Here is a 6,439-nt window from a genome sequence, read left to right on the forward strand (position 1 = left end):
ACAGTTCCGGTCTCCGTATCCCTCAGTTAGATCACACTCGGAGCACTGTGCACAGTTCCGGTCTTCGTATCACTTGTTTAGACCACACTCGGAGCACTGTGCACAGTTCCAGTCTCCGTATCCCTCAGTTAGACCACACTCGGAGAACTGTGCACAGTTCCGGTCTCCGTACCCCTCGATTAGACCACACTCGGAGCACTGTGCACAGTTCCGGTCTCCGTATCCCTCAATTAGACCACACTTGGAGCACTGTGCACAGTTCTGATCTCCGTATCCCTCAGTTAGCCCACACTTGGAGCACTGTGCACAGGTCCGATCTCCGTATCCCTCAGTAAGACCACACTCGGAGCACCGTGCTCAGCTCCGGTCCCCATATTCCTCAGTTAGACCACTCTCGGAGCACTGTGCACATTTCTGGTCTCCGTACCCTCGATTAGACAACACTCGGAGCACTGTGCACAGTTCCGTTCTCCCTATCTCTCGTTTAGACCACACTAGGGGTACTGTGCACAGTTCCGCTCTCCGTATCCCTTTGTTAGACCACACTCGGAGCACCGTGCACAGTTCCAATCTCTGTATCCCTGGGTTAGACCACCCTTGGAGCACCGTGCACAGTTCCAGTCTCCGTATCCCTCAATTAGACCACACTCGGAGCACTGTGCACAGTTGCGGTCTCTGTATCCCTTAGTTAGACCACACTCAGAGCACCGTGCTCAGTTCCGGTCCGCATATTCCTCAGTTAGACCACACTCGGAGCACTGTGCACAGTTCCGGTCCCCATATTCCTCGGTTAGACCTCACCTGGAGCACTGTGCACAGTTCCGGTCTCCGTACCCGTTGGTTAGACCACACTCAGAGCGCTGTGCACAGTTCTGGTCTCCGTATCCCACAGTTAGACCACACTCGGAGCACTGTGCACAGTTCCGGACTCCTTATCCGTCAGTCAGACCACACACGGATCACCGTGCACAGTTCCGGTCTCAGCATCCCTGGGTTAGACCACACTCGGAGCCCTTTGCGGAGTTCCGGTCTCTTTATCCCTTGGTTAGACCACATTCGGAGCACTGTGCACAGTTCTGGTGTCCGTATCCCCCGGTTAGAACACACTTGGAGCACTGTGCACAGTTCCGGTCTCCGTATCCCTCAGTTAGACCAGACTCGGAGCACCGTGCACAGTTCTGTTCTCCGTATCCCTCACATAGACCACACTCGGAGCACCGTGCACAGTTCCGGTCTCCGTATCCCTCGGTTAGACCACACTCGGAGCATTGTGCACAGTTCCGGTGTCCGTATCCCTCGGTTAGACCACACTCGGAGCACTGTGCACAATTCCGGTCTCCCTATCCCTTGTTTACAGCACACTCAGAGCTCTGTGCACAATTCCGGTCTTCGTATCCCTCAGGTAGACCACACTCGGAACACTGTGCACATTTCCGGTCTCCGTACCCCTCGATTAGACCACACTCGGAGCACCGTGCACAGTTCCGGTCTCCATATCCCTCGGTTAGACCACACTCGTAGCACCGTGCACAGTTCCGGTCTCTGTTTCCCTCGGTTAGACCACTCTTCGAGAACTGTGCACCTTTCTTGTCTCTGTCTCCCTTGGATAGATCAGACTCGGAGCATTGTGCACAGTTCTGGTCTCCGTATCCCTCTGTTACACCGCATTCGGTGCACTGTGCACAGTTCCAGTCTCCGTATCTTTCAGTTGGACCACACTCAGAGCACTGTGCACAGTTCCGGTCTCTGTATCCCTCAGTTAGACCACACTCGGAACACTGTGCACAATTCCGGTCTAAATATCCCGCGGTTAGACCACACTCGGAGTACTGTGCACATTTCCGGTTTCCGTACTCCTCGATTAGACCACACTCGGAGCACTGTGCACAGTTCCACTCTCCGTATCCCTCAGTTAGACCACATTCGGAGTACTGTGCACATTTCCGGTCTCCGTATCCCTCGGTTAGTCCACACTCGGAGCACTGCGCACATTTCCGGTCTCTTTATCCCTTGGTTAGACCACACTTGGAGCACTGTGCACAGTTCCGGTCTCCGTATCCCTCGGTTAGACCACACTCAGAGCACTGTGCACAGTTCCGGTCTCCATATCCCTCAGTTAGACCACACTCGGAGCACCGTGCACAATTCCAGTCTCCGTATCCCTCGGTTAGACCACACTCAGATCACTGTGCACAGTCCCGGTCTCCGTATCCCTCGCTTTGACCACACTTGGAGCACAGTGCACAATTCCGATCTCCGTATCCCTCGGTTAGACCACACGCGGAGTACTGTGCACAGTTCCGGTCTCCGTATCCCTCATTTAGACCACACTCGGAGCACCGTGCACAGTTCTGGTCTCTGTATCCCACAGTTAGACCACTCTCAGAGCACTGTGCACAGTTCCGGTCTCCGTATCCCTCAGTTAGACCACACTCGGAGCACTGTGCACAGTTCCGGTCTTCGTATCACTTGTTTAGACCACACTCGGAGCACTGTGCACAGTTCCAGTCTCCGTATCCCTCAGTTAGACCACACTCTGAGAACTGTGCACAGTTCCGGTCTCCGTACCCCTCGATTAGACCACACTCGGAGCACTGTGCACAGGTCCGATCTCCGTATCCCTCAGTAAGACCACACTCGGAGCACCGTGCTCAGCTCCGGTCCCCATATTCCTCAGTTAGACCACTCTCGGAGCACTGTGCACATTTCTGGTCTCCGTACCCTTGATTAGACAACACTCGGAGCACTGTGCACAGTTCCGTTCTCCCTATCTCTCGTTTAGACCACACTAGGGGTACTGTGCACAGTTCCGCTCTCCGTATCCCTTTGTTAGACCACACTCGGAGCACCGTGCACAGTTCCAATCTCTGTATCCCTGGGTTAGACCACACTCGGAGCACATTGCTCAGTTCCGGTCTCTGTATCCCTCAATTAGACCACACTCGGAGCACTGTGCACAGTTCCGGTCCCCATATTCCTCGGTTAGACCTCACCTGGAGCACTGTGCACAGTTCCGGTCTCCGTACCCGTTGGTTAGACCACACTCAGAGCGCTGTGCACAGTTCTGGTCTCCGTATCCCACAGTTAGACCACACTCGGAGCACTGTACACAGTTCCGGACTCCGTATCCGTCAGTCAGACCACACACGGATCACCGTGCACAGTTCCGGTCTCAGCATCCCTGGGTTAGACCACACTCGGAGCCCTTTGCGGAGTTCCGGTCTCTTTATCCCTTGGTTAGACCACATTCGGAGCACTGTGCACAGTTCTGGTGTCCGTATCCCTCGGTTAGAACACACTTGGAGCACTGTGCACAGTTCCGGTCTCCGTATCCCTCAGTTAGACCAGACTCGGAGCACCGTGCACAGTTCTGTTCTCCGTATCCCTCACATAGACCACACTCGGAGCACCGTGCACAGTTCCGGTCTCCGTATCCCTCGGTTAGACCACACTCGGAGCATTGTGCACAGTTCCGGTGTCCGTATCCCTCGGTTAGACCACACTCGGAGCACTGTGCACAATTCCGGTCTCCCTATCCCTTGTTTACAGCACACTCAGAGCTCTGTGCACAATTCCGGTCTTCGTATCCCTCAGGTAGACCACACTCGGAACACTGTGCACATTTCCGGTCTCCGTACCCCTCGATTAGACCACACTCGGAGCACCGTGCACAGTTCCGGTCTCCATATCCCTCGGTTAGACCACACTCGTAGCACCGTGCACAGTTCCGGTCTCTGTTTCCCTCGGTTAGACCACTCTTCGAGAACTGTGCACCTTTCTTGTCTCTGTCTCCCTTGGATAGACCAGACTCGGAGCATTGTGCACAGTTCTGGTCTCCGTATCCCTCTGTTACACCGCATTTGGTGCACTGTGCACAGTTCCAGTCTCCGTATCTTTCAGTTGGACCACACTCAGAGCACTGTGCACAGTTCCGGTCTCTGTATCCCTCAGTTAGACCACACTCGGAACACTGTGCACAATTCCGGTCTAAATATCCCGCGGTTAGACCACACTCGGAGTACTGTGCACATTTCCGGTTTCCGTACTCTTCGATTAGACCACACACGGAGCACTGTGCACAGTTCCACTCTCCGTATCCCTCAGTTAGACCACATTCGGAGTACTGTGCACATTTCCGGTCTCCGTATCCCTCGGTTAGTCCACACTCGGAGCACTGCGCACATTTCCGGTCTCTTTATCCCTTGGTTAGACCACACTTGGAGCACTGTGCACAATTCCAGTCTCCGTATCCCTCGGTTAGACCACACTCAGATCACTGTGCACAGTCCCGGTCTCCGTATCCCTCGCTTTGACCACACTTGGAGCACAGTGCACAATTCCGATCTCCGTATCCCTCGGTTAGACCACACTCGGAGTACTGTGCACAGTTCCGGTCTCCGTATCCCTCATTTAGACCACACTCGGAGCACCGTGCACAGTTCTGGTCTCTGTATCCCACAGTTAGACCACTCTCGGAGCACTGTGCACAGTTCCGGTCTCCGTATCCCTCAGTTAGACCACACCCGGAGCACTGTGCACAGTTCCGGTCTTCGTATCACTTGTTTAGACCACACTCGGAGCACTGTGCACAGTTCCGGTCTCCGTATCCCTCAGTTAGACCACACTCAGAGCACTGTGCACAGTTCCGGTCTCCGTATCCCTCAGTTAGACCACACTCGGAGAACTGTGCACAGTTCCGTTCTCCGTACCCCTCGATTAGACCACACTCGGAGCACTGTGCACAGTTCTGGTCTCCGTATCCCTCAATTAGACCACACTTGGAGCACTGTGCACAGTTCTGATCTCCGTATCCCTCAGTTAGCCCACACTTGGAGCACTGTGCACAGGTCCGATCTCCGTATCCCTCAGTAAGACCACACTCGGAGCACCGTGCTCAGCTCCGGTCCCCATATTCCTCAGTTAGACCACTCTCGGAGCACTGTGCACATTTCTGGTCTCCGTACCCTCGATTAGACAACACTCGGAGCACTGTGCACAGTTCCCTTCTCCCTATCTCTCGTTTAGACCACACTAGGGGTACTGTGCACAGTTCCGCTCTCCGTATCCCTTTGTTAGACCACACTCGGAGCACCGTGCACAGTTCCAATCTCTGTATCCCTGGGTTAGACCACCCTTGGAGCACCGTGCACAGTTCCAGTCTCCGTATCCTTCGGTTAGACCACACTCAGAGCACTGTGCACAGTTCCGGTCTCTGTATCCCTTAGTTAGACCACACTCGGAGCACCGTGCACAGTTCCAATCTCTGTATCCCTGGGTTAGACCACCCTTGGAGCACCAAGCACAGTTCCAGTCTCCGTATCCCTCAATTAGACCACACTCGGAGCACTGTGCACAGTTGCGGTCTCTGTATCCCTTAGTTAGACCACACTCAGAGCACCGTGCTCAGTTCCGGTCCGCATATTCCTCAGTTAGACCACACTCGGAGCACTGTGCACAGTTCCGGTCTCCATATCCCTCGTTTAGACCACACTAGGAGTACTGTGCACAGTTCCGGTCTCCGTATCCCTCTGTTAGACCACACTCGGAGCACCGTGCACAGTTCCGGTCCCCATATTCCTCGGTTAGACCTCACCTGGAGCACTGTGCACAGTTCCGGTCTCCGTACCCGTTGGTTAGACCACACTCAGAGCGCTGTGCACAGTTCTGGTCTCCGTATCCCACAGTTAGACCACACTCGGAGCACTGTGCACAGTTCCGGACTCCGTATCCGTCAGTCAGACCACACACGGATCACCGTGCACAGTTCCGGTCTCAGCATCCCTAGGGTTAGACCACACTCGGAGCCCTTTGCGGAGTTCCGGTCTCTTTATCCCTTGGTTAGACCACATTCGGAGCACTGTGCACAGTTCTGGTGTCCGTATCCCTCGGTTAGAACACACTTGGAGCACTGTGCACAGTTCCGGTCTCCGTATCCCTCAGTTAGACCAGACTCGGAGCACCGTGCACAGTTCTGTTCTCCGTATCCCTCACATAGACCACACTCGGAGCACCGTGCACAGTTCCGGTCTCTGTATCCCTCGGTTAGACCACACTCGGAGCACTGTGCACAATTCCGGTCTCCCTATCCCTTGTTTAGAGCACACTCAGAGCTCTGTGCACAATTCCGGTCTTCGTATCCCTCAGGTAGACCACACTCGGAACACTGTGCACATTTCCGGTCTCCGTACCCCTCGATTAGACCACACTCGGAGCACTGTGCACAATTCTGGTCTCCGTATCCATCGGTTAGACCACACTCGGAGTACTGTTAACAGTTCCATACACCGTCTCCCTCGGTTAGACCGTATTCGAAGACTGTGCACCGTTCCGGTCCTAGTATCCCTCGGTTAGACCATACTTGGAGCACTGTGCACCCTTCCAGTCTCCGTATGCCTGCGTTAGATCACACTCGGGAGCACCGTGCACACTTCCGGTCTCC

The sequence above is a fragment of the Carcharodon carcharias genome, assembly GCF_017639515.1.
Source record: "Carcharodon carcharias isolate sCarCar2 chromosome 35 unlocalized genomic scaffold, sCarCar2.pri SUPER_35_unloc_6, whole genome shotgun sequence".
NCBI lineage: Eukaryota > Metazoa > Chordata > Chondrichthyes > Lamniformes > Lamnidae > Carcharodon > Carcharodon carcharias.